General features: G+C 49.0%; 1 pseudogene; it reads right to left on the reverse strand.

Annotated features, from left to right (window-relative positions):
- Positions 1-579: 579 nt before the first annotated feature.
- On the reverse strand, positions 580-3281 carry LOC139262506 (ferritin heavy chain-like; annotated as a pseudogene).
- Positions 3282-12094: the final 8813 nt, after the last annotated feature.

Raw genomic sequence — 12094 nt, forward strand, 5'->3', positions numbered from 1 at the left:
GGTGTTTAACACATGTTACAGCAACTTTTATTTTGTTGTATGCAGTTATCAGTTATGTAATAGCAGAGAGAATGTTCATGAGTGGGAACAGGTATTTTTAATCCACTGACTAGATACCACGCTCTGCCATTCCCTCTCTGAACCTATTTAAGACACTCCTTAAAATTTACCTGTGACCATGCTTTATCCCTCAGTCAATATCTTGTGTGGCTGTTCATGGTCTGAATGCACCCTCATCCATTTCACACCCTGCAACAAGTGTCTGAATATGCAACTCAAACCCCAGTGGAAAAACAAATTTCATACGACTAAAACCCATAACATTGTTGCACAACTCAGTGTGATTCTTGTCTGATGTCAGTCATGTTATTTTTAATTTAACAACCACTCAAACAAACAAGGAGACAAAACCCAGTCCAATGTTGAACAGTTTATTTACAGTTATGTTACATTTCACCAAGAGCCTCGGTCTCACAGATCTTTGTCCAACATTGCAAGCCTTCATTCCCTACAGAACAGGTATCCCAGTTATTATACATACAAGTACTAAACACAATAAGCTTGATCCCATCAGACAGTTTAATCACTCTCCCCCAGGGTGTGCTTGTCAAACAGGTACGCTCCCAGGCCATTCTCAGGGGCTCCCAGTCTCTTCAGGTTGGTGATGTGATCTCCAAGCTTCTTGATCATCTTCACTTGTTCATCCAAGTAGTGGGTCTCCAGGAAGTCACACAACTGAAAGAGGGAAACGAGTTATGTCCAGCAGCAGATATCAAGGAATGTCAGCTTCCCCTTCAGAGTTTGGATTTTAATCCTTTGAACTGGAGGATAGTCAAGTGGTGCAATTGAGATTGATGGAATTACTGCATCATTAGATTAAACATGCTGCACAACAGGTGCTCAGATCCTGGGATCACTGGGACACATTTACTCGTCACTGTCCACGATAGGCCAACTTCCCCTGACCCTTCGCAAACAAAAAGCTATTAGGCATGGAGATCTTATAAGTAGGCGCCAAAACAGCAAGGTTCCACAACCTACAACTGAGCCAAAAGCCCACATTAAATCATTAAGAACTTACATGAGGGTCTGTCCTCTCAGTGGAGTGTTTGTGCAGATCCAGCAGACTCTGGTTCACATTCTTCTCCATCTGCAAAGCTCTCTGCATCCCCTCCAGACCATTGCGCCACTCATCCTGCTCTGGTTTCTGGAAAAAAAGTTCAAACATTGTTTAATCTGTTGTAAGTGCAAACATTAGAAAGTATTGAAATTAGTGATGCAATCAAAAGTATACAGTAACATGAATCTATGTGTTAGCTTAACAGCAATTTTATATTCTAACAACCACTGGAATCATATTGGTCAAGTAAAAAGCATAGATGTATTTAAAGGGAAGCTAGGCAGGTGCATGGGGAGAAAGGAACAGAATGATATGCTGAGAAAGGGTTAGATAAAACAATATGGGAGGAGGCTCGCTGAAGTATAAACAGCAGCAAAGACCAGATGGCTCGAGTCCTGTAAATTGAAAATAATTGCTTTAGAATGTATTTGGAACATTCAGTCTAAGGGGAGCCGGACAGAAAGCTACTCTTTTATTGTATCCAACCTTGATGTCCGCCAAGATGATCCGTCCTCCGCCGATTCTGGAATTGCATCAGTTTCTCAGCATGCTCACGTTCCTCATGTGACTGCTCCTTGAAGAACTCAGCAAAGTGACGCAGGGCAACATCATCCCGGTCAAGTAATAGGACTATGGGTGGGGGCTTCATAAGAGTAGTTTGGAATTATATTGCAGAATCATGTACAGTAATTCAACCTGAATATTTTGCTTTCTTTCAAGGGTGAACAATCACACTGAACTTTTAACACAATGAAAAACCACAGCACAGCATCAAAGCCTTGATTTTTACATGTGGACAGACGGGCGGGGGGGGGCGGGGGGTTTCGGGGGTGGGGGATGCCGGATGAAAATGAATGTACTCTAGATTTCCACCATCCTTGCAGGAACAATTACTTCCTGACTTCCCTCCTACATGGTCCAACTCATTTTAAGATGACATCCCCTCATTACAAAGGTAGAGAAAGACCCGCAGTGATTTAGAATGAGGATACAAATTCTGAATTCCATGCATGGAGTGCAGAATATTCCCCACATACACTTCAAGCTCAAAAGTTCCCAGGATATTCAGAATGGGCCCACTTTTGGACACGACGCACATCAATTTTATTTGGAGTAAGTTGATTTTTCTGACGCAAGTTAAAAACACCCGATTTTCCCCCAATAAACTTGCGAGTAATTTAGCGAGGTACATTTTTTTTTGCCCCCAAGTAGGGGGCAGTCCCAGACACTTCCACCAGTTTTGGCCATTTATGGCTCTTTGGCCAGCTAACATTTAAACCAAAATCGACTGAGGTCAGTGTATGTGGTCAGCTCTGAAAAACGTTGCAGGGAGTTAAGAAATCAGCGCAGGTAAGTAAGGACCTGCACCCAAGCACCAATTACAAATAAAAAGAAGTTAAAATAACTAAATAAAAATAAAGAATTCAGGTAAACAATTGAACAACAATTAAATATTTGAAGTAAATCCTAGCTTGGGCCGGGAAAGGTAGCGGGCCAGCCTGTACAGCAGGCCATTCGGCGTGGGATGGGGCAGCCGGCAAAGATGCATTGGAAAGCTTGGGGTGGGGCGTTTGGGAAGAGGAAAGGCTGGGGTGGGCAGCATCTCAGGTAGGGTTCTGCCAGCCTGGGCTGCACTCAGATGCGGGCGACCATTCGATCACTGCTGGGGGGGCAGGGCGGAAGATATCAGGGCCTGCTGACAGGACACACTGGCAGAACGTGGAGCATGCGCGCAGACTCCACTGCGCATGTGACAGCTGTCAGCAGTGTTTTCAGTGCAGAGCTGTAACTCAGCCCCCCCCCACTCCCCACTCCCCACTCCCTACTCCCCACTCCCCACTCCACCATGGACACTGCTCCAGGGCACCAAAGACACTCGGAAAAGGGGCCAAGATACCAAGTAAGTTTTTTGGTACCCTTTCCAGCTTATAAAGGGTCAGTGCACCAGAAATATGGGTTGGCCAAAATTGGGCCCAATAAGTGGACTGGATACAACACAATTTAATAAATTCACATTACACAGTCTCCATTGTGAATTAGTCTAAAATGCAAAACACACCATAGAGAGATAAACATAGGAGGAATAGAGCTCCATGTTGATCTGCTTGTTGACAGCATCCTCACAATCCTGCTGGTCATTCTGACATACTTGAAAAACCATCTTGATTCTTTTTCCCAAAACTAACGTTTGTTGAGATTTAACCAACCGCAAACTCCTGTATTTATACTGCTGGATAATCCAGGGTGTGGCAGGTTAGATGATAAGTGACATTCCTCATTACCCAATCAGGAGTTGCAGCCTCTCAGAGCACCAATCAACTAAAGGGAGGAGGGGAGCTGGACTCCCAGAGCCAGTCAGATCTTTAAAGAATGAGCATCATTGGCTGACAACTCAATGAGGATCTCAATTGTCCTAACTTTCCTCAAACACAGTTCAAATATTCAGAATCACAGGTTTAAAGGAATCCTCTACTCTTTAGGCTAATCAATTGGGAAAAAAATTAAACCATGTGTCCCCTTTATAAAGATGAATAAACAATAAGTTCCAAATATGACAAAACTAACAAGCACTTTTCAAATTATAATTTAGTTCCGTGTATCCACACTGCACTCCAGTCCCTCTGGTGCCCACCGTTCATGGAAAGCCTCCAACATACTGGCAGACACCGCGTGCTCCCTCTCCAGGGACACCCAGGCACGGACATAGCCGCAGAAGAGAGACAGGCAGACGGAGAGAACACCCCATCGACTGTCTCTGCCTGGACCAGTTAATGGCCACCTTGAAAGGTTCATTGAATCCTCTGTTGTTTGCGAGTTAGTGTCTTTTTAATAGTTCTGGATGGTTCTGTGAGTTGGTTATTTGCGGGTATCTGCGGATTTGCTGCAACATCCAACAGATCAGTGAGTGTGCAAAGCAACCAACAGTGGGTCAGATGAATTCAAAGTACTCGTGATCAATATGTCAAACCCATACTCCAGATGCTCAGATACTCCATCACTTCCAAGTTTAGTGAGCACCTGTACACACATCAGTTAGAATGTGGAAGGGACCATAGGATGTTCAGTTCGTGTTTTTTATCATTACATTTTAGAAGCAATGAAATAGACTGCAGGCCAAAAAGGAAGACTTGCATTTATATAGCACCTTTCACAATCTCAGGCTGACCCTGACTGCTTCACAGCCAATTAAGTACCTTTTGAAGCACAGTGACTCTTGTAATGTAGAAAATATGGCAGACAATTTGCACGCAGCAAGGCCCCACAAACAGCAAGGTGAACATGACCACATTTTCTGTTCTCAGTACATTGGTTGAGGAATAAATATTGGGCAGGTCACCGGGGATAACTCCCCTGCTCTTCTTCAAAGTATTGCTATGGGATCTGTTATGTCCAGCTCAGAGGGCAGTCAGGGCCACGGTTGAACATCTCATCTGAAAAACGACAACTCCGACAGAGCAGCACTCCCTCATGACTGCACTGTAGTGTCAGCCGAGATTCTGTGTTCACATCTCTGGAGTGGGGACTTGAGCCCACAACCTTCTGACTCAGAGACGAGAGTGCTACCCACTGAGTCCACCTGACTGATCCCCGAAACTAAAAGCTCTCAGTTACCCACTCTGCCAATAACTAACTCAATCATCTGTGAAATCTCCAATTTATCTGCCTCCGGTGATCGCATTCTCATCTCCCATGGAATAACATGTGTTAGAGCTGAACGCAGAGAGAGGCTGGGAAATATAAAACAAGATTGATACAAACAGCAGGAGCTTGAGCCAAGTGCTGCACAGCAAGGGGAAGACAGGCTGAAAAGATGGAGAAAGCAGCCAGGTAACTGTAAAAGGAACTACTGGAGATTTGGTCTCATTGCTTTGAACTTCGTAACATGCCCAAGTTTGGATGTCACTGGCAAGGCCGACATTCATTGCCTATCCCTAGTTGCCCTGAGAAGGTGCTGGTGAGACTCCTTCTTTGAACCATGTTCAGGTACTCAATGGTTGAGAGACACCTTGCTCGGTCACTTCAGAGAACGTTTGTTGGAATTTTTTGAGGCTGTAACAAACAGGATGGATAAAGGGGAACCAGTGGATGTGGTGTATTTGGAATTCCAGAAGGTATTTGACAAGGTGTCACATAAAAGGTTATTGCACAAGATAAAATTTCACAGGGTTGGAGGTAATATATTAGCATGGATAGAGGATTGGCTAACTAACAGAAAACAGAGAGTTGAGATAAATGGTTCATTCTCTGGTTGGCAATCAATAACTAGTGGGGTGTCGCAGTGATCTGTGCTGGGCCGCCAACTATTTACAATCTATATTAACGACTTGGAAGAAGGGACTGAGTGTAACGTAGCCAAGTTTGCTGATGATACAAAGATGGGAGGAAAAGCAATGTGTGAGGAGGACACAAAAATACATAGGCAGGCTAAGTGAATGGGGAAAATTTGACAGATGGAGTATAATGTTGGAAAGTGTGAGGTCATGTACTTTGGCAAAAAAAAAATCAAAGAGCAATATCTTATTTAAATGGAGAAAGATTGCAAAGTGCTTCAGTACAGTGGGACCTGGGGATACTTGTGCATGAAACACAAAAGGATAGTATGCATGTATAGCACGTGATTAGGAAGGCCAATGGAATCTTGGCCTTTATTGCAAAGGGGATGGAGTATAAAAGCAGGGAAGTCTTACGACAGCTATACAGGGTATTGCTGAGGCCACACCTAGAATACTGCATGCAGTTTTGGTCACCTTACTTACGGAAGGATATACGAGCTTTGTACGGGGTACAGAGACTATTCTCTCGGCTGATTCCGCAGATGAGGGGGTTAGCTTATGATGATAGATTGAGTAGACTGGATGTTTACTCGTTGGAGTTCAGAAGGATGAGGGGTGATCTTATAGAAACATTTAAGATAATGAAAGGGATAGAAAAGATAGAGGCAGAGAGGTTGTTTCCACTGGTCGGGGAGACTAGAACTAGGGGGCACAGCCTCAAAATACGGGGGAGTCAATTTAAAACCGAGTTGAGAAGGAATTTCTTCTCCCAGAGGGTTGTGAATCTGTGGAATTCTCTGCCCAAAGAAGCAGTTGAGGCTAGCTCATTGAATGTATTCAAATCACAGATAGATATATTTTTAACCAAAAAGGGAAATTAAGGGTTACGGGGAGCGGGCGGGTAAGTGGAGCTGAGTCCACGGCCAGATCAGCCATGATCTTGTTGAATGGCGGAGCAGACTCGAGGGGCTAGATGGCCTACTCCTGTTCCTAATTCTTATGTTCTTATGTTCTTATAGGATTGGAAAGGATGGTTGCACCTATTTTCTATGTTTCTATCGACAACATTTGAATCCATTCATGGATGAGAAGGGGACAAACAGATATCCAGTAGGATTGGAAAGGATGATTGCCATTTCGTATGAAAAGCACAATGGAATGAAATACAAATGGATACATTTATGGAGGAGCTGCTGGTATTGGATTTATAAATTGATGGAACAGACATGGGGGAGGGGAGAACGGGGGTGGAAAAGTTTCAAGAGAAGTATCTATTCAGCTAATTAATTAAATAAACCTGGAATAAAAAGCCAGTGTCAGTACTGGTGATCATGAAATGAGCAGATTGTCATAAAACCCATGTGTTTCTCAAATCTCCTTTTAGGGAAACAAACCTGCCGTGCTTACCCAGTCTGGCCTATATGTGAGTCCATGCCCACAGCAAAATGTTTGATTATCAACTGCCCTCTGAAATGGCCCAGTAAGGCATTCAGTGCTGCAAGGTGGTTCAACTTCAAGGGCAATTAGAGATGGGCAATAAATGCTGGCCTTGAGCTCAGACATTGCTGGTCTGTATGGCAGTTACTTGCTCTTTTCCCACACAGCTCAAGAGGAAGTCTATAGCAGCAGTGGTATGTTTAGTTTCTGAGTTACCCGCAGTAATAACTCTGAATGCAAAGAGCACAGATGTATTTAGGTGGGAAGCTAGATAAACACATGAGGCAGAAAGGTATAGAAGGATATGCTCATAGGTCGAGATGAAGTGGGGAGTGAGGAGACTCACATGGAGCTTAAAATACATGTATGGCCCAGTTGGGCTGAATGGTCTTTTTCTGTGCTGTAAATTCAATATAATTCTTAAAACACAGGCACCTGTGATGTTTTTCAAATCAACTGAGCTGAAGACTTTGTCAGAAACAGGAAGTCGTCAAATCCATCAGTCGCAAACCCAGGCCGACTGATGGAATTGTGGCTCATCAATATATGAAATTTTGTGACATCGATACCCGAAAAGTGCCTTTGAGAGTCGCAAAGACATTAACATGGAATGGCTGAAAATGGCAGTTTAATTGCAAAGAATACAGTGAATCGTCTCTATACTCACTCCTGAGCTTGTATATCCTTCCTTAAGTAAGGTGACCAAAACTGCACGCAGTACTCCAGGTGCGGCCTCACCAATACCCTATACAGTTGCAGCAGGACCTCCCTTTTTTTGTACTCCATCACTCTCGCAATGAAGGCCAACATTCCATTCGCCTTCCTGATTACCTGCTGCACCTGCAAACTAACTTTTTTTTGGGATTCATGCACAAGGAGGGAGCTGTGTGGTGCAATGGATAGCGCATTGGACTTCTAATTAGTATGTTTGTAAAGCATTCAAAAGTTGAGGGTTCGAGTCCCCCTCGAGTCAGATTTATGCATCATCACGCCCGGCAACCAAATTTTAATTTGATTTTACGTTTTAAAGTTTAATTTGTTTTAATTGCCAGTGCTTTTAGTGTCCCCCTTCCCTTTTATAGGGGGCACTGGGGAAAAATTGTGATTTTAGTGCCCCAAAAAAAAAACAAAAAAAAACAAAAAAAAAACAAAAAAAAAGGAAAAAAAGGGCCTTGTAAATGTCTGGTGTGTCACCCAGCTCGGGTGGCATGGTTTAATGTTTTGTTTTACAGATAAACTCTAAAAGAGTTTCACGCACAAGGACCAATCGTGGAGCAGTGGAGGCGTGTCCTGCACAGTAGGAGCTGAGCTGCTGAGAGAGGAGCAGCTATCAACCTTAGCTCCTGCCTGGAAGGCCTAGAGAGCCCTGAGACCAGCCCAGGAAGAGGAGGAAAGGGCTAGCTTGCTACCCATTCAACATCCGGAGGGAGCGGAGGAGCACAGAAACAATTTAACATTTAATACAACTACAGAGAGTTGGAGAGAGGGGGAAAAACAACAACCTGTGTGGAAGGAGGGACAGTCTACAACATTCTACAGGTGGGTGTTGGTGCATTTCCCCGTAAAGACTTTGCTGTATCGGTGGGGGGAGGAAAGAAGACCACTTAGGGCCGGAACATCGCGGTGGGTGTGTGTGGGTGGAAGTGTGTGTGGGGGCCTTGCTTACAACTAGGCCCCACACACAATTGACCCCCCCCCGAAATTGCCTAGCCTGGGAGAGCTGGAGCTACCAGGCTGAAGATTTTATTTACCACCTCTTTAAACATCGTTAGGAGTGTGTGCCTGGTGGCTCTAGCTGCCCCAGGTGAAGACATCTTCTCCCCTCACCCGAAGACCACCCCAAAGACTATTGTGTGTTTTGCCATCTGGGGATTGCACCCACCCACAGCTGCGAGGGGAGACCTGCCCTTGCAGTCCCCCCCTCCCCTTCCCACCCCCCTCTCTCTTTCTCTGTTACTCTCTGTTTCTCCCCTCTCTCTCTGAGAGCCCTTTTTCTCCCAAATTAATTGAGAAAAAACAATTGAGACAACTGAGCAGAGGGAGCAAGGCCCCTCCCCAATTGCCAACTAGGGGAGAGGTGTGCCTCGTTAAGAGCTCCTCTGCTCAGTCTTACTATAAGAGGCCAATTAAGACCATTAAGGCCTGTGACTTTGGGGTGGGTGTAGCCCTTAAAGGGACCCCATGATGGCGACCCCATCCACGCCGGTGGCAGGGCCAGCGAAGACATATGCGCAGGTGGCAACCGCTTCCACGGCACCTCCTGCGCCACCCGCTGCCCTGCCACCATTCAGACTTATTACAAAAAAACACGGGGTCAAGAGCTACACTCACCCCACAATGAGCATCGAGGAGTGCGTGCGGGCGATGGCTGGGGTAGTCGGCCCCTCGGCCATTGTCGCAGCCTCCAAGATGTCTGGGAAGGCCGTGTTCTTCCTGGGGTCGGAGCGGGCGGTGTCCCTGGCCCTTGAAAAGGGGCTCACGGTGGGCGGGACGTTCCTGCCGGTGGACTCTCTCTCGAGGCCACCGCGCAGAGGGTCATCATTTCAAACGTCCCGCCCTTTGTTCCCGCTGAGCTCCTCCTCCCTCACCTACACCAACTGGGTCAAGTCGTCCAGGACCCGGCCCTGCGGACGGTGTACGAAGCGAAGAAGGCCGCGCTGAAGGACCTGCAGCTCGACGGGTCCCGAGGCGCATTCGTGAGGTCGCGGATCCGGTTCCTGCGGGATCTGGACCGCGGCTCCCCCTTCTTCTACTCGCTGGAAAAAAGGCAGAGTGTCCGTAAGCAGCTCTTGACGCTGCTGGCCGACGACGGCTCTTTCGACTCGGATCCGGAGGGCGTCAACAACAGGGCCCGTGAATATTACGGGGCTCTGTTCTCTCCGGATCCGTCCAGCGAGGAAGCGCGTAGAGTTTTGTGGGAGGACCTGCCGAAGGTCAGCCCGGAGGGCGCCGAAAATCTGGAAGCTCCGCTAAGCCTGGCGGAGCTGACCGGTGCCCTCGACCGGTTCTCGAGGGGAAAATCCCCGGGGCTGGACGGGCTGACCGTGGAGTTCCACAGTGCGTTCTGGGACGTCCTGGGGAGCGACTACGCGCGGGTCTTGGGGGAAAGTCTGGCGACCGTTGAGATGCCCCTCTCTTGGCGCAGGACAGTCATCGTCCTGCTGCCTAAGAAGGGCGATCTCCGCCTCCTTAAGAACTGGCGCCCGGTCTCCCTCCTCAGCACGGACTACAAAATCTTCGCCAGGGCGATGTCTGCTCGCCTTGGTGCCGTGCTGGACCACATGATCCACCCCGACCAGTCCTACACGGTCCCGGGCCGGACAATCCACGACAACATCCATCTGGTCCGGGACCTCATCCATTGTTCCCAGGAGGCTGGTCTGTCGGTCGCCTTCCTATCCCTCGACCAAGAGAAGGCGTTCGACAGGGTGGATCACGACTATCTGCTCGGAACTCTGCGCGCTTTCGGGTTCGGGACGCATTTCGTCGCCCGGATCCGACATTTGTACGCCGCCACGGAGTGTCTGATTAAGGTTAACGGGTCCTTGACGGCGCCCCTTGGCTTTAGGAGAGGGGTGCGCCAGGGATGCCCCATGTCCGGCCAGTTATACGCCGTTTGCGTGGAGCCTTTCCTGCGCCTCCTGCGGACGAGGTTGATGGGACTGGCTCTGCAAGGGCCGGGCGTGGAGGTCGTCCTCTCGGCTTACGCCGATGACGTGCTCCTCGCGGTAGAGGATCCCGCTGACCTGCGGAGGATGCATGAGTGCCAGGAGATTTACTCGGCCGCGTCCTCCGCCAGGATCAACTGGGAGAAATGTTCAGGACTCCTGGTGGGTCAGTGGCGGGTGGACTCCCTGCCGGAGGAGCTCAGGCCTTTTGCCTGGAGCACGACCCATCTCCTCTATCTGGGAGTCTACCTTAGCCCCGACGAGGGAGCCTGGCCGGCGAACTGGCAGGAGCTGGAGGCCAAGGTCGCCGCTCGCCTAGGGCGCTGGACAGGACTGCTCCGAGTGCTGTCCTACAGGGGTCGAGCGCTAGTCATAAACCAGCTGGTGGCTGCAATGTTGTGGTACCGGCTGGTCACTTTGACCCTTCCCCCTGCGTTTGTCGCCAAGATACAGAAGAAGCTGGTGGACTTCTTCTGGAACAACAGGAAGCACTGGGTCTCTGCTGCGGTCTTGAGTCTCCCGCTTGAGGAGGGCGGTCAGTCGTTGGTGTGCGTCAGCGCCCAGCTCGCGACTTTCCGTCTTCAGACCCTGCAGAGATACCTTTACGTCGAGCCCCCTCCTAGGTGGTGTGCTCTGGCGACGTATTTCTTCCGCCAGCAGCGCGACCTCAATTACGACACGCAGCTCCTGTTTGTGAACTTGGGGGGTGTCAGGACCGCCCTCCGGGAGCTGCCTGTCTTTTACAGGGAACTCATCAGGGTCTGGAACAAAGTCTCCACCAAGCGCAGCTCTCCGCCGGCTGGAGTGGCGGCCGTCCTGCAGGAGCCGCTGCTCGGAATCCGTATCTCCACGACCGAGGTTTTATGTGGCGGTCGGAAAAGAGGGCTGTGGCTGGTGAGGTGACCAGGGTCAGGGACCTGCTCGATGGCGGAGGAGCAGGCTGGATGGCGCCAGACACGCTGGCACAGCGCCTAAATTCTGCCAACGTCCGCCACGCGGCCGATGCCATCGAGTCGCTAAAAACAACTCTGGGCCCTGACTCCGTTAGGTGCATCGAGGAAGCTCAAGCACGTGGGGAGATCCCGTCCGAACTGACTCCCGTCCGGACGGAATTCCTCATCGGCGCCAAACCCTGGAACCTCCCTCGGGGGCCGGCGCCTCACAACTTGAGCCGCCTCGGGGAAATCCCCTCCGTGCCTTTCAGTTCCGCGCGGAGGGGTTTCCTGTACGGGCTGCTCCTGCACACTCTCAACTTTGCCATCCTCGCCTGCCGTCCGGACACGCCATGGCGTACCATCTTACCGTCCGGAGGAGGCAGGGGTCCCCGATGGAGGGCACTCTACGCAGGGGTCCTCCCACTATTCGTCAGGGACTTGGCCTGGAGGGTGGTGCACGGAGCAGTGCCGTGCAACAAATTTTTAAGCCGGTTCACGGACTCCCAGGCCGCCTGCAATTTCTGCGGTCTGGAGGAGTCCGTGTTCCATGTTTTTATTGAGTGCACGAGGTTGCAGCCCCTGTTCCATTATTTGAAGGGGCTGCTCCTGAAATTCTGGCTGCACTTCAGTCCCACTCTCCTGATCTTTGAGCAACCTGTG

The sequence above is a fragment of the Pristiophorus japonicus genome, chromosome 4 (assembly GCF_044704955.1).
Source record: "Pristiophorus japonicus isolate sPriJap1 chromosome 4, sPriJap1.hap1, whole genome shotgun sequence".
Classification (NCBI taxonomy): domain Eukaryota; kingdom Metazoa; phylum Chordata; class Chondrichthyes; family Pristiophoridae; genus Pristiophorus; species Pristiophorus japonicus.